We start from the raw sequence: 23,290 nt of genomic DNA on the forward strand, positions 1-23,290 counted from the left end.
TAGCGGCTGCAGGAGGCTCCACCCACCTGCCTGGATGTCTCAAGCATTGCGTGCGTGTGTGAGCATGAGTGCGCCCACGAGCGAACCAGTAGCGGCTGAAATCGAAACCCACTACTGGTGTACATCTTTTTCCATTTCATCTTTGAAAATGATTCTCCACTAAACTGTTATTTTATGTGAACAGGATGACTGTGCTGAAAAACAATAAGTGAAATTTTACAGAAATTAGACCTTACTTGATGCAAAGGAAAGGTGGATCTACTCAACTATTGCACTCTATTTTTAGTGGAATTTTTAAAAACATTATTTTTATTTTTATTATTTCAATTGAAACTTATTTAGTAGTATGAATGAAATTATGTTTTATAAAACTGAGAAACAAGCGGACATAGTCTCTTGTTTAATTAAACAGAATGTATTTGTGATCTGACAGTGTGGAATTCTACCAGAACTTTAACATGGAACAATCAAAGATGAAGTTTTACTGGTACTTTGTTGCTCCCTTCAGGAAAGGAATATTCCTTTGAAAGCCAGGCTCCAATTTGTAGCACCAGATCTGATGCTGAAGAAGGTTATTCCTAGATTCAGGCTTGTTTATGCAAATGATTTCTATGAGTATGGGGAGCTCCTGCCCCCCCTTTTTAAAAGAATATTTAAATAGCTGAAACAATACGTAAAACCTATGTTTGTTTATTTGTTTCTGAATGAAAAAACAGGAATGTCACTAAATGTTAAGTTTTTGAGTTGCTAAGATCAGCAAAACAAAATAGTCTTGTTTGTTTGCTTACTAAGTTGCATATTCATGACACATAAAATCACTTCATTTCTGACTAGAATTATTATTTAGCCTTATTTTTATTAAAGCATACTTCACACTTTCAATTTGCTTAAGCATTAATTTTAATAGTTTTAAAGGAATTTTTATTGTAATACAGTATAACCAGTTTTATTATTTTATATCATTATGAAACACGATGTTGGTTGACTTGATGGAAAAGCAAATTCTATACACATGGATTATCTGACCAGAGAATTAAAAACATGTTATCCTCTAGAGCACTTGGCCACATGTATTTTGAATTTCTATAGTTGGCTCACTGAGGACCTAAGCTAATTATTCACATAAAAGAACTTTTGAGTTATTCTTTTATAGGTTTCCTTTCCTTGTTCTGAAAATATCTAGAGTCTGGAAAAAACAGAAACATAAGTACACTTTGTGCCATATCATACCTCCACTTGATTAAGACCAATAATGTGTTAAAAGAGCACCTATAGCATTGGATACATTCATATCTGTGTTTGCTCATGAAAATATGTAATTGCCCTGATGAATCTATCCTTTTATCAAGGCAAAACGATGAGGGATTTATATAAGAGAAATGATCATTTAGGAAAGAACTAAAATTTTGGAACTTATTAATATTAGTATCGCACTTGCTCCCCGAATCACATTTGCTAGCCTTCTTTTCTGTTGCTAGCCTTTGACATATTTGAATTTGAAGGCATAAGGAAGTACAAAGCTGGAATGCTCCCCTATTTTTTAAATTCATTTTCTAACCAGCAACTTATGGTGATCAATATTAGATATTAGGCAACTAGTGAAGAAGTCAAATAATAAAAACTTATTCTATGGCATAATAGTACCTTGAAATAATTGCATGATCAGTATGAGATGCCAATCAATTTTTGAGGCTGCTAATTTTCTCCGGAGTTTATCATTGGGAATGGAGTCCAAGGCCACCTTTATATCTTTGAAGGCAACATAGAGAATTCCATTTGGGAGCTTGTATTTCTGTGCTAGATGACATAGAATTATATACTGGTTCATTGCAATGTTTGATTCTGAAACCAGCTGCTTAAGAACTATAATATTCTCAGAATACAGTCTATATAAAAGTTTATGAGAAAATCTGAATATAATGTTTTTAATACTGAGAGAAGTTTGATCAGGATATAATTAAGGGGTTGCATTTGCCTCCTTTTAATATATTGGAGGGGTAATGTAGGTTAGCTAATCTTTTGGTATATGTAACAAATATTTTATAGCAGGGAAAAGTGGGGCTATTTCTTAAATTGCTTAGAGAGATACAGACAATATTTGAACATACAATAAAAAGATACTGATTATTTTTAGCAGATAACAATCCTTTAGATTTTAGCTGGCTTACAAAGAACAGAAGATAAAACCTCTAAAATGTAAGGGTTCTTGCTAAAATAATATTACAAAAAATATAAAATCATGTAGATCAGGGGTATCAAACTCGCGTCGTCACGACATCATCATGTGCCGCATTGTGACTTCCCCCCCCTTCACTAGACCGGGTGTGGGCATGGCCAGAGCATAACACCCATGGGCCACGAGTTTGACACTCCTGATGTAGATACTGTATAAAACATGGCCTAGATTGTTTGGGCATTATCTTGTAATATTCCAGGATATAAACATTATTGTAGGGATGGATGATGACAATCATTCACATGGTCAGGACTGCATGTTGCAATAAAATCATTTTAAGAACATTTTTGTCGCAGCTATCATTGAGTTATTTAAAGTCAGTGTTCTGGGTATGTTGCTATATGAAATTCAATTGGGCATCTACGAGAAGATCTTAGTTTTGGATTTAGTACAAACTCAAACAAATCCTGTAGAGTATCTCTTCCATTCATTTTACTCTGAACGATGAATTTCTCTCTCTCCATCCATCCCTTTCTCCCCTCTCCCTCTCTCCCTCTGTCAAATATTTCACATTGATCCACATTATATATTATTAGTTAAGCAGATACACTCACTGCCATGAAAGAGTATAAAATTTATTGCATTTAAATACAAATTCCTCAACCAAAATTCAGAAAATATATATTGTAAATATATATTTTATAAATATATATTGTGTGTATGTACGTGTGTGTGTGTGTATTGTAAATACACAGCCATGTTAGCACAAACGAAAGGTGGGTAAACTCCCACCTTTGTTTGTGCAAAGACCCACAATTGTTTCCCCTGCCTACCTAGAATATGAGAGTGACACAAACGAAGAGAGCCATTCTGTTTCTGACATTGCCTGGATTAATAAAGTCCACACTAGATATTCAGGACAATCTGGCAATATGTGGACTAGTGGAACAAGCTATACATGACAAGGCAACAGAACCTGGAATTAATGGAATGCTACTACAACAGTAGATCTAATGAACAGGAATATATGAAATGTACGGGACAATTATAGATGGAGAGGGGCAAGTATGGATGGACATTCACCTAATGGAGAAATAACTATCCAATTCTTCAACATAGTGAAGAGGAAGCTGCTCACAACTTATGATAGATCAACTACACATTACATCCCAAACTCAAAAAGATTGGAAGAAGAACTGGATGTGCAAGCAACACCTGAAGCTGAGTAGTTACTGCTAGCTGTTCCATTACACAGCACAGCAGCTGATATGAGACATAAGAGCATGGATACAACTACAGTCAGCCTGATTACAGTCAGTAATCAGTAATCACTATAGTCAGACTGTTTATAATCAAGACTGATTACTAAGGCTCAGTGGATAACATCATCAGATAGTATGCTAGAAAATGACAACAGATATCTCATGACAATCCCTACTATCACCATAACTCAAATCAGTAAACTGATACAGCCACTATAATCACTACAATCACTATAATCCTGGAGATGTTTGGCTACATGATCAACAAGATATGAATATGAATAAAAGTTCAAATCTCCCTAAAAAATGATGCTAGGATCAAGGCAACTCAGAGAGAGGTTATGTCAGGTTTCGATGCTATCTCAAAATAAATGAACTTCCAAACTGCCGATCTTTAGCTGATGAATTACAAAGAGGTGTGAATATTAGTTCAGTTTTTCAGTTACGGAAAAATTCAAGAGGCTGAATACACCTGAATCCAAAGATACAGCTAAACAAAGGCTTAAAGCATAGAATACTAGACCAAAGAGATACACTAGCAAAGCAGAGGTCAAGAAGAGAAATGACCTGTTATCCCCAAAAACCCAAAGTGTACTCCCAACTGCAGTACAACAGAATAACAGCTGAGCCACCAAAACCAGAAACTGAACAGTATTAGAAGAACACATGAGAAAAAGAAAAGATATAACCTACCATTCAAAATGGCTGCAGGACCTCAGATAGCAATCTCCCAGAATAGGAACCAGTCACCATTACAGTAGCAGGAATCCAACAGCACGTCAAGAAAATGAAGAGCTGGACAGCATCTGACCCAGACATGATCCACACCTACTGGCTAAAGAAATTAACAGCAGTGCATAAATACCCAGGATCCTAGATGAACCAGTTGCTAACAGTAGACCCCCACAAAAGAATAACACTATCCAATTATTGGCCAAATAATCTGTCTCCCCACAATATGAAAGTCCTATCAGGTATAGCCACCAAGCATCAGGAATGATTACAGGAAAGTGTGATTCAGTGGCACACATCTGTGAATGCTTGCCACTATACAAAACAACACTGAAAGTCAATTCAAGACATTTAGCACAAGTGGTCATCAAGTGTAGCATATAACAAGGTGATGTACTGTTTCTGTTGCTGTTCTGCAAAAGCTTGAGCCTGCTCAGTCAACTAATCATCAGGACTGGATATGAATATATGTTCAGGAATAGAACTGCTATCAGCCACCTCATCTACAAGGATGACATCAAATTGTATGCTAAGAATGAAGGAGACATAGAGTTGCTAATCCACTTGACACAGATCTACAACAAGGACACAGAGATGTCATTTAAACTGGATAGTAGTAAAGAGAAGGGAGGTAGTTAAAACTGATGAGGTGGAATTACTAGCGGGGCACATAGTACAGTAGACATATAAATGAGCTATAAGTACCTTTCTATACCACAGTCACATGGGAATCATGAGAATGAGGGAAGATAGCAACATCCAAATACTACCAAAAAATAAGAGAAGTTCTGAAGAGTCAGCTCAATGGGAAGAACAAGCTTCACAACATCAATATGTATGCCATGCCAGCCATCAGGTACTCTGCCAGTGTAGTGATTTGGCCAAAGGAGGATATGCTGATGTGAAGACATGGAAGCTCCTCACAATGTACCCAATGTTCCACCCAGAGATTGTATACGGTATATCAGCTGGAAAGAGGGCGGGTGTGATGAATGTCACAGCTACTGTCCTGCACAAAACCCAGAGCATCCAGGAATACATCAGTAAGATGACACCTAAACACATGTTGCTGAGAAAATGCCTGACACAGCAACAAACATAGAGGAAGTGACATGGCGAGACCAGACCTTGCATGGCATGTATCATCTACAGATAGTGAAGTGGTTGACATTGGGAAATCCTACCAGTGGTTGGACAAGGCTTGACTAAAAGACTGCACTGATCATAACAGCACAAGAACAGGTACTACACACTTCATGTATAGAAGTAGAGATCTACACACAAGATAGGACTCATGGTATAGACCTATGCAGAGAGGCCTCAGAGACAGTCCAGCACGTACTATAGTGGTAGGGTTAAAATGCAGGCAGGAACAGCATACATTGAACAATTCAGTCAAGTAACTGGCACTGTATACAGGAATATTTGCACAGTGTATGAGTCCAGATAGGAGGTTCCAAATCCAGTTGGGAGGATCCACAGAAGGGTGTGGAGAATATCAGGGCTAGTATCCTGTGGGACTTCCAGATCCAGATTGACAGAAAGATACTTGTCAATTAACCAGACGTCATAGTAGTAAAAAGGAGCAGCAGTGGGATGGATATAGCAGTGCAAAGTTAAAGCAACATCAGGAAGGAGGAGTATAGAAAGTTGGAGAACTACTAGGCTTGAAGGAGGTGCTAGAGAGGATATGGGAAATAAAGGCTAAAGTGATCCCAGTGGGGTTAAGCATTCAGGGCTATGACTCTTGGCTGGGAGAGTGGCTCCAATAGATCCCAAGTATGACATTAGCATTTTCTATCTAGAAGAGCGCAGTGTTAGGAACAGCTAAGATTTTAGCTCAACTGTCAAACTCCCAGGCCTCTGGTAGAATATCTGAGATTGAGGAACCAACCAAAAGGCTAAGAAGGAAATTTTTTAAAATAGTAATAGCAATATAATTTAGGTTTATATACTGTCACATAGTGCTTTACACTATGGTAACTGCACTCTTCCAACAGTTTACAATGTAAGCATTATTTGCATTTTGCCCCCAACAATCTGGTCCTCATTTTACTGACTTCTGAAGGATGGAAGGCTAAGTCAACTTTGAACCCTGTGAGGATCAAACTCCAGGCTATGGGCAGAGTTTATCTGCAATACTGCATGTTAACTACTGCTCCACCAGGTCTTAATATAATGATTTCTTATGATGCCTGTATATAATAATAATAATAATAATAATAATAATAATAATAATAATAATAATAATAATAATAATAATAATAATAATTTTATTTCTATACCGCCCTTCTCCTGAAGGACTCAGGGTGGTGTACAGCCTATTTAAAAACACAAGACAAAACAGCAATTAAAATTTAAAATGATTAAATAAATTTGGCTCAATTAAAACCCCAGAAATTTAGAATACCCCAATTTAAAACTATTATATTGATAGCCCGGCCTGGCGGAACAACAGGGTCTTCAGTGCGCAGCGAAACACCCGGAGGTCAGAGATCTTACGTATTTCCGGGGGCAATTCATTCCACAGGGCTGGGGCTCCCACAGAGAAGGCCCTCCCCCTGGGTGTTGCCAGCCGACATAACTTGGCCGATGGCACCCTGAGGAGACCCTCTCTGTGGGAGCGGACTGGTCGGTGGGAGGCTATTGGTGGCAGAAGACGGTCTCGAAGGTACCCGGGTCCTATGCCATGGAGCGCTTTAAAGGTGGTAACCAACACCTTGAATCACACCCGGAAGACCACTGGGAGCCAGTGCAGCTCGCGCAGGAGGGGTGTCACATGGGCACAATGAGTTGCGCCCATAACTACCCACGCGGCCGCATTCTGGACCAGCTGGAGCCTCCGAGTGCTCTTCAAGGGGAGCCCCATGTAGAGAGCATTACAATAGTCCAACCGGGAGGTAACAAGGGCGTGAGTGACCGTGCGCTAGGCGTCCCGGTCCAGAAAGGGCTGCAACTGGCGGATCAGGCAAACCTGATAAAAGGCCCCCTTGGCCACGGCCATCATATGCTCTTCTAAAGACAGCCGTGCATCCAGGAGGACACCCAGATTGCGAGCCCTCTCCGTGGGGGGCAAAGATTCACTCCCAACAGTCAGTGATGGCATCTGCTGACTATATCGGGGCGCTGGAAGCCACAGCCACTCAGTCTTGGAGGGGTTGAGTCTGAGCTGTTCCTCCCCATCCAGACCCGCACGGCCTCCAGGCAGTAAGACATCACATCAAGGGCATCGTTGGGGTGGTCCGGGGTGGAGATGTACAGCTGAGTATCATCAGCGTACAGATGAAACTTCACCCCAAAACCACGGATGATCTCACCCAGCGGCTTCACATAAATGTTGAACAGGAGGGGCGAGGGGACCGACCCTTGCAGCACTCCCCATGCGAGACGCCTCGAGGTCGACCTCTGTCCCCCTGCCAACACAAACTGCGAGAGGTCGGAGAGGAAGGAGGAGAACTACCGCAGAACGGTGCCCCCTATTCCTAACCCCCTCAACCGCTGCAGCATGATACCATGGTCGATGGTATCAAAAGCCGCTGAGAGATCTAATAGGACTAGGACAGAGGAGCAGCCCCTGTCCCGAGCCCTCCAGAGATCATCCACCAACGTGACCAATGCCGTTTCTGTGCTGTACCCCTGCCTGAAGCCCGACTGGTACGGGTCTAGATAGATAGCTTCATCCAGGTGCCGGGGAAGTTGTCGTGCCACTGCGCTCTCAACAACCTTTGCCACAAAACGAAGGTTGGAGACTGGACGATAGTTGGCTAATTCAGCCGGGTCCAGGGAAGGCTTCTTGAGGAGGGGCCTCACTACCGCCTCTTTCAAGGCGGCAGGAAAGGCACCCTCACTCAGAGAAGCACTTACAATCCCCTGGAGCCAGCCTCGTGTCACCTCCCGGGAGGCCAGTACCAACCAGGAGGGACACGGGTCCAATAAACACGTGGCGGCACTAATCTTACCCAGAACCCTGTCCACATCCTCAGGAGTCACAGGATCAAACTCTTTATCAAGAGCTTTAGAATATTTGGATGCAACTTTTTTTTGAAGTTTATCAGATCATTTCACTTGGCTGTATATAACTTTCATATAGATTCATTGATAAGTCAGTAATCCTTTCTTCTCCTTCAAAATGTGATTAAAATAAATTAAAGTGTATTAAACTCCATAATTAAATATGTTTCTTAATGTATTCCTTCCTAGAATACCCATTTCTAAACCTGATATCAAACTACGCCTATCCTGTAGACCTTTGAACTGAAAACTGTGTCTGAACATTAATGAAATGCAAACGATGTGGTAAGTGCATTCTGATCTACACATTAATCCAGGAGCTATAGATCACGTCAGTTGTATTGGAATTCACAAGGTCAAATTCTTCAAGCATTCCTAAGATCATTAGAAGAGTCCTATTGGATCAGATCAAAGGGTTATCATTCAGCACATTATTCCCACAGTAGCCAACTAGATGCTGATCAGGAGCCCACAAGGACTATATAAATGCATGTATACATCCTTCCCAAACTGGCATGCAGACGCAACTGGCAATATAGAGCATACTGCCTTTGACAGCAGAGATAATAATGCAGCCATCATGACTACAGTCATTGATTTTTAGTAGATTAATATCAAGGGAGAATGGGTTGAAAAGTACTTTGGTCCCAGGCCGATACTTGGCTTGTGCTGTGTCTAAAGGAATTTGGAAAAAAGAATATTAGATCACTATGTAAATATCATTCCATTCTTAGAATTTGAAATGCACTTCTATGAATTTGGTGTGTGTGTGTGTGTGTGTGTGTGTGTGTGTGTGTGTGCAAATATGTGAGTGTATGTATGTCTTTGTCTTTGGAGAGAGACAGGCAAAGAAAGAGCAGGAAGCTATATGCATTACAATTCAGATTTTGCGAATGGAGGTACAAGAGATTACATTGTGGTTAGAGTGGTAATAATACTAATAAAATTTATAGATTGGTATAGTGATAAAAATGCTGGCCTAGAAACAAAGACACGGTGAGTTCTATTCCCACCTTAGCAGGGGTGGTTCCACTTTACTACCGGTTCGCAGTGGGAGCATGCACGCTTCTGCGCATGTGCAGATCACCCTTGATGATGTTGTGGCGGGTGGGTGGAGCCTCCTGCCGGTTTTACTACCGGTTCTATAGAACTGGACCAAACTGGAAGCAACCCACCACTGCACCTTAGGCATGAAAGCCGGCTGGGTAACTTTGGGTCAATCACTCTTTCAATCCAACTTATCTCACCGGTGTTATAGAGAAATAGGAAGGAATATTATACATGTTCATGCCTTGAGTTACTTATTAAGTAATAAAGATGGGATAATTGACTCTTTGATTCCATCACTGAACTCTTAGAGTTCCACAAATGTGAATAGCATCAGAAAATGGTTTCTAAACTCTCCATAGCAGAATTATCTGCCTAGTTATTTAATTAATATGTATTGATTTTAATTACTCAGTCCAAATTCTTTACTTTATTTACTAAGTATGAAAATCTTTTAAGTCACTGCAAGTCAAATATATTTCTATTTTGGAAAGAAAGTGCATGCAAAAGATTGTTTATTACCCGTAGTTGAAACACAAAAATAATTAAATAACATTATAGATAGCATTATATAAGATATACGATTATTTAACAATAACAGTTCTAACTATAATCTCTGTTAAATGTGTTTATTTCCTTGAGTTTTCCTGCAAGTGCAAAATCTACTATTTTTTTGGACCCAAAAAGTGTTTATGTGTTGAAACAGGAGTTCACCAACAGGCTCATTGCCCATGCCTGACATTGAGAGCTGAAAAAGACTGACTGGTGACAAAGTCACCCAATTGGCTTCCTAGTCCCTAAGGTGGAACTAGAATTCACAGTTTCCTGATTTCTAGAGCCTACTGCCTTAACTACTAGACCAAATTGGCACTCATAGAAACTCTATCAATACATTGTTTGTTTGTTTATGAGTAATATAAACACAATTCCTTTGAATATGTGCCTATATCAGTCACTCTCAAGGGATAATATATCACACATAGTTACTTTACTGTGTTTCCCCAAAAATAAGGCCAGGTCTTGTATTTATTTTTGGTCCAAAAGACCCATTAGGGCTTATTTTCAGTGGGATGCCTTATTGGCACCAGCAGGAGCCTGTATGTCCGCGCACCCATTCCATTCCACCATCTGGTTGCTCGTGGCCACAATGGGGGGTGGAGCTTCCCCACACACACTGCAACCATGCACTCAGGACCCCTGCAGCCAGGCCACCCATGCCCCGTCACCTATTTACCAGTACGGAAGGTAAGTAAATATCACCCCTGCAGTCAGACCCATAGACCATGCCAGGCTCCTTGAGCAGTTTGCATCTGAACAAGGCTGGGCCCTGCACTGCTGCTCCATTGCCCTGAAGGTGCCCCTCCCGGGGGGGAATAGCAGCAGCAGCAGCACCTGTCCAGGGTAGCGGTGAACATCCACAGTTGCCTCCATCACAGCTCACCATGGTGGGGCAGCCAGGAGAGAGATGGGTGTGAGGGGATCCACTTGGGTGGCTGGGCAGCTGGGCCCTTCCTCTGGGTGGCAAGGACCAGGTTATCTCCAGCTGTTCCCTGGTCACCTAGGAGTAGGGCAAGGGTGGGTGGCCTGGCTGCAGGGGTCCTGAGGTGCACAGGTGCAGGGCTTGTGGGATACCTCCACCACCACCCCTGCCTTGCCTGACCTCATGGCATCACGTGGCTGCCTGCCCCTTTGTGGCCATGAACAACCAGACAGTGGAACAGAGTGGGTGGGTGGCTGCACGGCTCCTGCTGGACACAGCTACTGTTATCAGTGTTGCTGCTTCAAGGCAAAGAGGGGGTGGAGCGTGGGTGTCCTGGCTATGAGGGTCCTGAGGGGTGTGTGTGTAGGCCATGTGAGGCAGCTCCATCCCCCTGCCACCTGCGTCACCTGACCTCATGGCAGAAGCACCAGTGCACCACACAGCCAGGTTCCCTGTTGCAGTTATGAGCAACCAGACAGTGGGACCGAGTGGGCAGGTGGCCATGTCGGGTCCTGTTGGATGGGGTTGCTGCTGTTAGTGCCACCGCCGTGAGGCAATGGGGCCCTGAGGTGCGCGGGTGCAGGGCATGGGACAGCTACAATCCCTCACTTGCCTCACCTCATCTCATGGCAGCTGCCCCGTTCCTGCTCCATCCTTTCTGGATTAGAAGGCCTTGGCCGTCTTCCACGCAGATTACTGTAATGAGATCTAAATGGGACTGCCCTTCAAGAATGCTTGGAGAGTTATGAGCATACTTTGCTGCGCCTATGTTACACCACTGCTTCATGAACTGCACTGGCTTTCAGGAGGCTTTTGGATGCAATTACTACCTACAAAAACCTTAATGACATTGGAGCAGGTTATTTGTGGGACTGCATCTTTCCAATTGTTTCTCCTTACCCACTAAATCCAATAGGGTAGGTATCATCTGGTTCACATACACTAAGCAGTGACATCTGGTGAGACCAGAAAGTGGGGCCTCTCTCTTATAGTGTCTTCTCTTCATCATACCTGTCAGGATGGGGTTGAGGGTTGTCCCCGAACCAGCTCACGAGCAAACACACTAGGGCTGAAATAAAACTAGCAGAGGAGTCTTGTATAAAAATATACTTTACTTCAAAATGTTTAAAAAACACTATATCTTTAAAAAGGCACATTAAAAACAAAGTCTTATCTTGGTTAAATGAAGCCAGGCCATCTCCCTAAATTCCTTTCCACAATACCAAAACAGTCCATAAGGAAAAAACTAAAATGACATTAAACAGCTTCGGTGTCGATACATCATCGAGGTGGTAGAAGGGCAGTAGCACAGGCTTCACAGCTAAAAGTCACCTGTGAAAAACAATTCAATCAGCAAACGTGGCTTGAAGCTCCTGGGAGGGAAACTGTCCAGCAGCAACAGTTCAGATGTTGGCTTGCGTGCTTCAACTCAGCAAAAGGCAAGCCGAAATTGGAGACTTCAAAAGGCTCCAGCTATCTCAACTCACAGTTGCAGCTAGCTCCGTGGGAGTATCTTTACACAGCTTTTCGGCTCCTTTTCTGCTGCTATCTCTGCTGCAGCCGTCAGGACTCCTTAGCTGAGTTCTCCTCCCTTCTGCAGCTCTGCTCTGGGCTCTGCATCCAGGTGCTTCAGCACTGGCTCTGCATCTAGGCCTAAACAGCGTCTAGGCCCGAATAGCAAGCAGAAAGGTCCGTGCTTATATGGGGAAACCTGTAATTAATTAGGGCGGGGAAGGCTTGCAGTTAATTGCAAACAGGAGATGGCTTGATTGGATCCATACTGTTTGTGACTGATCAAGTAGCTACAGCAATCCTGAAAACACTCGTGACAATACCCCACTCAAATATTGGTTTGACCCTGATTCTGATGGATATTGAGGAACCATCTTGTCCCAATTACACTGATCAGACCCACCCAATCAAGCAGGGAGAACATGTTGTGAATCCCTTTAGTAAAAAAAATTGACTGGTGAGATCTAGGAGAAAGGCCTTTTCTGCTTTGCTGCCCCCATTTGGAACATCTTAGTCTCAGAGGTGAGGTGAACCTACTCTGGTTTTTCAAAAGAGTGTTAAGACCTGAGTCTGCCAATTACCATGGTGGTCTAAGAATGTAATGCAACCCTGGGGATGGCTGATGGCTTGAGGATACTTCTTCCACCTTGTTAACCTTTTAGTCATCTGAAATATTTAAACTTTGATTTTTATTTCTACCTTGTAAATTTTAACCTTGTTCCTAATTCTATTTTAACTGTGCTTTTATTCATGGGTTTATATTGCTCTGTTATGTTGTTGTAAACCACCCAGAGTCACTTAGGTGAGACAGACAGTGTAGGAATTGAATGGATGGATGGACAGATGGATGAATATTATAAATCTTTAAAACCTGAATGTTTCCCTGAGTCTGTAAGTTGAGTAAATCAATCATGGTTTCCCCCCACTGAAATGACTAGGATAATGTGTTTTGAGTTTCATTGTCCTTAGATGCCATTGTTTGTGTGTGTGTGTGTGTGTGTGTATGTTATCGCTTTTTAAAAAAAATTATTTTGGTTTTGAATCTTGTCTTACGATTGTGAGATGGGTGGCTATGTAAATCAATAATGTAAGTCAACATGTAAATGTTGACTGGATGTGGAATAGTTTATTTAGCCTTCTGTATTGTTTGAGTAACTTTATCATGTTATTCTTCCACCACCTTTTAAAAAAAATCTGAGTGTACATATATGTCACAGTTGATCCCTAAATATAAATAAAGGAATAAACATGTTATTTGAGAATACTGGTGACTATCTACAAAAGTTCCTAATAGCTGAAAAGTCACTAACAAGCAATTTCCAAATATGATTTAAAAAGGAAATATGCAAACTTATTGTCCTTTTAAAGGTGTTGGCCTTGGTCTGAGCAAGATGGTTATTCTTGCCAGACAAAAGTGTTTTATATGAAGACTTCCATGCAATTTTAAAAAGTTCAGAAAAAAATTGTAATTTAAGGATCTAAAAAAAAAATCTTACCCATTTCCATCGGTTCTTTATCGCCATGTTATTTATGATAATCAGTGAGAGGAATTATTTTTCTACTCCTCTTCCTTTTTAACAACCTCCCCTTCCTCAGGCACTGAGTGACATAGTTCCCTAAGAACTAGACTACTTCAGCAAAGTGAACAGAAAGAAGATTTTTTTTTTCCAGCAAAGAAAATATTTTTGTTTGTTTGGAACCTGTGGAGATACCTGATAATTTTTCTCTGATTTGGATTTTGTATGAGTTAAGAGAAAATCTGAATCTTTGACTTTGAGTCTTTGACTAAGTCTTTCACTTTGACTCATTTGTGATGGCTTTTTATATGTTTTTGAAGTTCAAAACAGATGTCAAAATGGCACTTTGTAGGTGATTCATTTCAAGATGAAGGGATCTATTTGAGTTGATTGAGAAATTTAATGGTACAATTTTTAGTGCTTAGTTCCATAGTTCTGTTTAAGTAGCTATTCTTTGTGTAATATGTTCAAAATATTGTACTTTAGTTTGCTGCTTGGTTTTAAAATGCAATCTTCTTCTGGATTATATCAAGTTGGATTTCTAAGAAATGTTAAAATGTTCTTTCTGAAGAAGAAAGTAATTATGCCATAATTTGAATGCATTCTGGAATACTTGGGTATATCTGGATATAACCAAACTACTAGGGAGTATGTAGCCAATCAGGGTTGTATATAATGTTCCCTTTTCCATATGAACTACTTCAGTCAAGAATTATTTGGATTTCCAGGGTAGAAATGCCAGACTGAAGATGGTTTTACTAAAAGTGGAACTGATGACAGTGGCAGAATGAAGAGCCAATGAAGAGTAGACTGGTTCTTCAATAATTCCTTTCTGGACAAGGCCCATATATGTTCCATCTATACTTGTAATGAAGGGGGAAGTCTCTTCTTTATGTTTCTTTTCTTTTTCTTTATCTGTTATTATTTTTGATTCTTTTTTGTTTTCTCTTTATTTTAGTTTCTGCATCTTCCTTTATATTCTTCCATTTTTTGTATTAGTTTTTATTATTGTAATTGTCATCTTTATTGAAATTAGAATTAAAATACTGTATCCCAGTTTAAGGGTCAAACAAAGTATGCCATGTGAAATAGCCTCTTTGTTTCATTGAGCTAAAAACAGTTACCTTCTGTTATAAAGCAGGGGTCTCCAACCTTGGCAACTTTAAGACTTGTGGACTTCAACTCCCAGAATTCCTCAGCCATCAAAGCTGGGATTTGAATTCTGGGAATTGAAGTCCACAAGTCTTAAAGTTGCCAAGGTTGGAGACCCCTGTTATAAAGTACATTGCTATAGTTTTGTCCTCCATTTCACACTTTTAAAAAAACCCAGAGAGACTATAAGCAGTGAGAGAATCCCCCCAAAAACTGTTTTGATAGTTCCAATAAACAATATTCTTGTAGATTTAGACTTTCTTCAAAAGTCCAAGATTTGTCCATTCTGCCAGGAGCACAGGCAGAATCATAAAATGACATTGAGAGGAACTTCTAAGAATAAGAAGTTCTATGTTTGATGCAAAGCTAGGGACGAATGGAAAGAGACATTGCTCAGAAATTGAGAAATGAGAAAAGTGGTTCAAGATATTCTAATTGAAAAATTTAATAGCTGACAAAATCATCAATTGTCTGGAAGTATCCTTTTCCAATCAAACCAAGCTACTCATAGTGGATGGTCCAGGAAAGCAAAAATAACTAAATCCTGAGATGAAAACACCATTAAACCTGCCATCCAAACTTAAATTAAGCTCTTCACTTAATTTAAATGCTCTCATTTTCTTTTTCTATTCTACACTGCTAATACTTATTTAGTGCTTCATTTAATTTGCATTTTATTCTTTATTTTTTATCTAAATTGGGATGCTAATTTCCTCAGCTCTAATCATTATAATTTGATGTATTTTTGTTATCCTTGGTGTTCCCCAAAGAAATTCGTTGAATGTTTTGTGCATTACACACATACACACACACACACATACACAAATTGTTTATATAAGATAACATTATTTAATTCACCAAAATACACTTTCTGCCATTGTTTAGTTAACATGCCTTGGTGGAAGAGGAGGTGTTCCGTATTTTAGCCATATTCCTGAATATATACATAGTAAAATTCAACATCATCAACATTGAAAAGCACATTTCATTCTTTGAACCTTTCAAATTAGTATTGCCAGGTGTCCACTATTTGAGCGGACAGTCCGCTTTTTTCACATTATGTTCACTATTTTTTTTCACAAAATAGTGGACATTTTTTTTATTCAAAAGCTTTATGATGAAATTAAAATGTAATTTAATATTTTACATATTATTATAATATATTTGATGTTTTGAATTTTAAGTAAAGTTTTGAAGTGATTATTTTAATATGTGTTAAAATGTTTGTAAGAAAATATATAATTTAATTGTAATTTTTTTTTACTACTTAATTCCCACCCCCCACTTGCTTGTCCGCTATGTTTTGGAAGCAGACCTGGCAACCCTACCTTTCATTCTTAATAACCATCAAAATGTTCAGGATATTGCTACTCCTTCTTCCCAGCCATGGAGGTCTAGGTCCTATAGACCTTGGGTAAAGTTACCCTTCCATTCTTGTCTATTCAAAGTCTCCCCTGTCTTCCAGGCTAAGACAGAATGAATAATGGATAAAAATGAAATCATTACAGGCCTGACATTTACTTCCAGCAAATTAAGTTAAGGATCCCAATAACTCAGCAACCTAGGCCAGATAGAAGTTAGAACTTCAGAAAGCTAAATGTAGGATTGGCCTTAAACATCAAGTCCCATGTTACAGCATGCCCAATACCTCCCATATTTCTTTCAGTTCATTCCTTCCACATTTCTGCCTTCCTACTTCATTTCACCCTGGACTCATACAAACCTCTCCCAGCAATTAAATGCTGTTTTTTGTTTCATATTACATGTAAAAGAAGCTTTCAGTAACAATAATGGTCTCCCCTCCCCCCCACGTCATTTCTCTTAGGCTGCAATTTGAAACCAGCAGCCCCGGGAATTCTTCACATATGCTTCCTGATTTCACAGTTATCTTGCTTTTCTTCCACAGATCACACTCTAGTGTTCTTCCCACTGATCTGACTCTTACCCAGGCTTCAGTGTAGAAAGCTTTCAACTCTGGACTATTTTGTCAGGGTCAAATCCCTTTTCATAAATGGAATTCTTGTGCCTGCCAGAAATTCATTACATCTGATTAACCAATCCACTAGTGACAAAAGAGGAAAACTAGCTGGCTGTTCCAGTTAAATAGAATAGAATCATCGTGAAATATCTAATGCCAAATATCTTGATTCCATTCACCATGATGTCTGCCAGTCTCCTAAAATTCTTGTTGTATTGGTAGAGATCAATTTCTGCCCATTGGCTGAAGTTCAGATGGCAGCACCCCTTACTCCAGCAGCATTGGCAACAAAATTCTAGTTTACCATTCTTTGTAAAGGCATCTGATGACAGCCAATTGTGTTGTGAGTGAACATATCCATTTAATCTAAGTTAACATGTGGCTTTTTTTTTTTTTACTAACCAGACACTCTTCAACAATTCAGAATTTCCATTTCTGAAGGACAGTAGTTTGATCAATTTTAGTTTGTGCCCCTTATTATACACATGCAGAAATATTAAAATCTATATTAAACTATATTAATTTCTCAAGTAAAGATTGATATCAATTGGCTATCACAGTTTGAAAGGGGAAGTGCTTTTGCATACATGGCAAGGGAAGAAAAACTACTTTGTGACCGGAAGCCTCATCTGAGTAGACAGAAGAAAAACTATGCCAAGTCAAAACTTTTTTTCAAAATGATTGCCCCTATTTGAAGTTTTACTGTCTTCAGGGCTCTGTAGCAGATAAAGTCAGTGGGAGCATTCTTTTGCCTGCTGTTCAATCCTCTCCCCATTGACATCCCCTTTGATGCTGCTAGAAAGAAAGATTTTAAAAATGCAGGTTTTTAAAACAACTTACTCTTCTATGTGACCTGAGATGAATTTTAAAGGCTTTCCCAATGAGACGACCTCCAAAGAAAGGAAGTGGGTGAATTGGTGAAAAATGTGTCTATCTGGAAAAATACATTTCCATCTTTCCTTTGTCAAAAAATAAAACGATTTAAAAAGCTCTCAATGGTGTATTGCTGAATATAAAGCACTGAGGAATAATTGTTGCCTACTGTCCTGAATGGCACTTGGCTTTTGGCCTCTTGCCCAATCATATTCTGAATAAGAACCACTAGATTGTAATTCACACTCCATCATGCCTTACTGCTTAATTAAAGCAAACTCCTTCTTAACATAACAAATGATTGGAGAATTACTATAACAAATCTGACTGGGCATATATTTTTTTTTCTTTACAGCCTATTCTTCTTGTCAATATACAGGTTGATCATTTGTGTGAACAAAAAACATAGTTTGTATTCTGGTATATACTCTTTTTTCTTCTTCCTGTAGTCAGTCTTGACTCCTGTTAACTTCCATGTCTTTCATGTCCAAATTCATGTAATTTTCTCAAGAAACAACCTTCCTTCCTTCCAGTCTCATCTATGACTTTTAGGTTCCCTGATGGTCTCTGCTAGAAGTACTAACCAAATCCAAACCTGCTTAATTTCCCTGACTAGATAAGGTCACCAGGTCATCCCACACAATGACATCCTCACATTCCTCTTTGAAATCAGAAGGATTAATTTGAAAGACTCTGAAATAACTGAGGTGCAAGCAAAAATTTTATAGTACAATCCTAAACCCAATTCCAAATCTTACAATTGCTTCTATGGAGAATCTTTGTTGGATTTGGAACAATGAGGCTGTATCTGTGATGGTATAATTCAAATTGTCACATGCAGTCATAATACAGTACTGTATTAATGATTATTAAGTCAGTAAATATAAAGAATGATTATACCCAAGATGACTGAGAATCTCTACAGACTTTTAGCTATACAATTTGGGATGAACACCCTTTAAATAGTGTGGGAGTAGGAATGGATTTCCAGAGAAAAATTGCAGACTACAGGAACCAGGAGCACTACTCAAGTGACCCTGAAAACACAGATAAACCTCCAAGTGCTTCAACGACCGTCTAAAAGGATGCAGATTACCAGCTGTCTGCAGAGAATATAAATCCTTCCATTCCCCACTGTCCTGTCAGAGCTGAAGAAGCTTCTTGGATGAGAAGTGAAATGCCTTCAAAAGAAAATACAAGAAAGTCTAGTTGCCTTCTGAAAAAGCACCTTTGGGACAATCATGACCTGGATGACTGAGAATCTCTACAGATCATTGATAGATATGTGAGTTTCTAACGACATAATATCAACTTTCAGAAACTGATTCCTGCTTCTTGTAACTAGAATAATGATGGTTGCAATTGGCTGCCTATGCAATTAGTATTGCAATGATCAAATAAAAAGTTGATAATGGTACTTCTGCAGTTGTTGATTATGAAAGCCATGGATTCACAGTAACATTCTCTTTAATGCTTAAAATTCATTTAGTATAGTGGAAGAAATAATAGTAAATTTCATTTTGTTTGTTAGAAAATGATTAACAAAAACCAAATAGGAACAAGCTATAATCATAGTTAAGGACAAGAAAGCAGATATTGCTATTTTAAACTCAGATATCTGATTTAATGTTTTATTGTTCTTAGTTTTTCTTCTAGGTTTGTATGCTGCCCAGAATCCATTGAAGCTGAGTGGCCAATAAATTTAAATGAACTATGAATGACCGATTAAAAGGTCATTCAGAAAATTTATCTCGTGAATCTATATTTTTACAACTTTCATATGTCTCTTAAAAGAAGTGTTAAATTTGTATTTAACAATTGTCATTTTCATATGTATGAAGTTGTTTCAACTTTCTGTACATTTTTGCAAAGCATATATCGCATATATATATATATATATATATGACACACACACACACACACACACACACACACACACACACACACACATATATATATGCCATATATATGCGCGTGTGTGTGTGAGACCAAAAGAATTTACTTGAGAGCTGACTAAAATAAAGTTTAATGAACACATAAGTTGAGTTCCTTTCATTCCTTCTTTCTTCATTTAGATTCTAGAGCTTCAAGTCCAATCCAGAATTTTTAAAATAAAGTTAGTTGGCTGTCTTACTAAAAGTCACTCAGTTCAGAAATATAAGCTTCTTTGTAACTTGTCTGTAAGATCATGCTATAGAATTGTCTTCAATGTACAAGTGTGAACCAAGTAGAATATTCTAATCCAAATATGAATTAGAACAAATAATTGCCCAATTTAGGAGAGAGGTACAAGTATCTCTTTAGATTCCAGGAGTCAATGTACATATTTTGCTTTCTCTCTGTGCATGATGACACCATTTGATCATTCTAAACTGCCAGTCACCTCCCCAAAACAAGAAACTTCTACAAAATTTCAAACCTATCATCCCCACTCCCCCCCCAAAAAACTTTTAAAACACTGGTTCCAACTATTAGACTGGCAGTGAAACACTACCAGTCAGACATGCTTTTCACTGATAATGTAACATAAGGCACTGGGAAAAAATTTAGTGAATGAAAAGAAATGTCAAAACAGGAGAAAGCAAACACTCCTTTTAAGATGATCTTAACTTATCTAGACAAAAGCGCTAATCTGGACAAAAGCCATGTTCCCAGACCAAACAGATTATCTTTATAGCTTGAACTGTTGCTTAAACCATAAAAGGAGGGCGGGGGGTTTCTTTTCTTTTCAAATAGGCATGTTTTGGATTCCGTCCATTTTCCGGCTTGATGATTTCCAGCACTTTCCCTTCATGATTTTTAACTTTCTACCAAGAACTATGTTGATATTACGCAGCTCCTTCCACCCTATCTTTCTAACCACTCTGTTACAGCTGGCATCTCTCCTTTCAAATGTATAATGATTTCAGCCTTACTGCACATTGCTCTGCAGTCTCAATCTTAGTAAAATTGTCTTGTTAAATTTAATGAACGTAGCTCAAACATTACTTAAATAACGTTTACTACAAAAAGATCAAAGTTTACTGTAGAACTGGTCAGCTGGTCTAAAATTAAGGGACAATATTATGGAAGTGTGCTTTATAGACATTTCTAACAAATTTTCCTTTGTTATTCCATAAATTATTCAACAGCAAGACACTAAATAAAAGCGTTTTGCACAGCTAGACCACCTTATCTAGTTTTAAAAGAGGGGACAGTATTACAAATTTGCTAAATATCATCTATCTATATCTATCTATATCTATCTATCTGTCTATCTATCTATCTATCTATCTATCTATCTATCTATCATCTATCAATAGAACTTTTATGTGAAATGATATAAACCTAAGAAACATTTTTTTTAAAAAAGTTTACGCGCATTCCGTAAATATACCAGTGGAATGTAGCATCTCACACAGTAATCTTCCCAGCCACCTAATCAAGTCTGCATCTCAGGGAATTCTATAAACTGTTTTGCCTGGATTTTGGCTGCGGACAAAGCATGCTGCAATTCTGATTCTCTGGAATTGCCAGAAGCACTGAGAATTATCTTGTGGTTCTCAAGAGCTTTTGTAAGGCCACTTACTTACTGTGCGTCTCAACAAGTTCTTTGGTTTAAAAAAAAATTGGCTTTTGTGCAGCAAATTGCCATTCAAATCCAAAATGGCCAGCTGCAATCTTGGACTACCTCTGGCTTTATGAACTCTCTATAGTCGTGAGGCTTGTAAAACATAACCATAGCTATGAAAGGACACACATCTTTTGTTATACGAGAGAACTTTGAAATGTGAAACAGTATATGGTCCAAAGAAAGGGATTTTTTTCTTGACAAATGAAATATTAAAGAGGAAGACTTGTGTCACACTCCTCATTTAAACTAAGATAGTATGTTTTAGGAGATTTTTGAGTTGAGTATAGCTTTTATATGCTGGCAAAATGATTTTTGAGTCATTTTTAATTCCTATCTATTTAGTTGAAAAGAATTTCAGTTGGTGTCCAATGTTACATTGAAATCAATGCTGCCAAGTGATTATTTGCATAAAGATACTGATTTGTAATACTTCAGTGCTGGCATCCATCACAATGTGATTAATAGATGGTTATATTAAAAATGCTTAATATTAAATAAAAAGCAAAAACTATTTTTTAAAAGCAAAGAGAGAAAAAATATGTTTCTTGTACTAACATATGTTCAATAATCTGGAAAGATTTCAATTCCCAAAGGGAAAACATAAAATCATAGTGCAGTAACATTTTATGCTGGTCTGCTTTCTTACCTTCTCTGATGAGTTGGTTGTGGAAAGACTGTGTCAATGCAAAGCTCAATTAGTGTAATTTATGTATCCTTGGATGTCAATCTCTGCTGTTGAGAGGTGGGACTCGCAAAGACCCTGTGCATTAATTAAGAACTCGTCTCTGTAGAGTTATCTTTCCACCTAAGGAACCAGAAGAAGAAAGTTTTAATTAGATTCAAAAGACAGCATGTCATAAGCAAAGTAAGAAAATTCTTTCATGAAATTTCAAGAAGAGAAAAAGTACATTGTTAATACAAATATCCTGTTAATAACCCGAGCCTCTGGTTCATATTTAACTTTTAATAGTTAAAGAAGTTGCTTCGTTGTATGTTAATTTTTCCGGAACAAAATGTATGCCTAAATCCTAAAATGCAACATGGGGGACAACTCCCTGATAGGCCTAGACTATATCCTTATTATTGGTCCATGCCTAATTATTGATGCTGAGCTGATGCTGATTGCCTGCAATTACATGTTTGATGATATTTCTCTCTGATGGCCAGCATTTTCTTTCAATGCTATCCTGAGGCTGAATAGGCAATGGGCAAAACAATGCAAGCTCAGCAAAGCCAAACAAATAGACATGCACCACACTTCCTTTTCATTGGCTGAGTGATACACAGAATGTGCAGTTGCTAGCTGGCCTCAATACTGGCACTCAAGAGAGGTTGGAAGTTAGCTGGGCTCACTTGTGTCAGCTGCTTCAGAGACGCCTGGTCTCTTTGAATGGCCTGTGTGGGGGCTATCATCTATTCTGCTGAGGACTCACTTGGGAAACAATACCTAAATAATTGATTATAACATTTATAAATTAAAGGAGGCAAAACAAATTTTAAAAGCTGGTCCAGACTCTAGAAAATAAACATGTCAGCTAATAGCTCATATGCAGCAAAAGGGAGGGGAAAAATGAATTAATGAGGAACTTTAAATTTGGAAATATAAGAACAAATTAGCTTGTTAGTGGCTAAATAAATACAGTAAAATAAAGTAAGGACATTAAAAGGTCTTAGCAATCAGGAAAGTAGTAAGAGACAAATTCAGGAGAGGAAAAAATATGTTAACTCAGAAATAAAGCAAGATTTTATCAGGGAAATATCCCAGACGGTTGGCAAGAGAAGCCAAAGTACATACTGAACCTCTTGGATGGCATAATTAACAATAAAGACAGTTGTTTCAAGGATAAATTGCTCAATAAGAATATGTGTTCGAAATTGGGAGTGGATTAACTAGCTATTCCCAAATACTGGAACATGTTTTCTTCATTATATTAGCA

At 38.7% G+C, this 23,290-nt stretch overlaps 1 protein-coding gene across 3 annotated transcripts in view; it reads right to left on the minus strand.

Moving 5' to 3' along the window:
* The window catches only part of TENM3 (teneurin transmembrane protein 3), a 1,586,501-nt gene that overhangs the window by 740,803 nt on the left and 822,408 nt on the right, over nucleotides 1-23,290 (minus strand). For all 3 annotated transcript variants that reach the window (XM_087874734.1, XM_087874727.1, XM_087874726.1), the window contains one exon: nucleotides 22,000-22,158. The gene's annotated coding sequence lies outside the window, so the exon portion shown is untranslated. The remainder of the gene's footprint in view (nucleotides 1-21,999; nucleotides 22,159-23,290) is intronic.

Source organism: Pantherophis guttatus, chromosome 8, assembly GCF_059756535.1.
Source record: "Pantherophis guttatus breed Tessera chromosome 8, ASM5975653v1, whole genome shotgun sequence".
Taxonomy (NCBI): Eukaryota; Metazoa; Chordata; class Lepidosauria; order Squamata; family Colubridae; genus Pantherophis; species Pantherophis guttatus.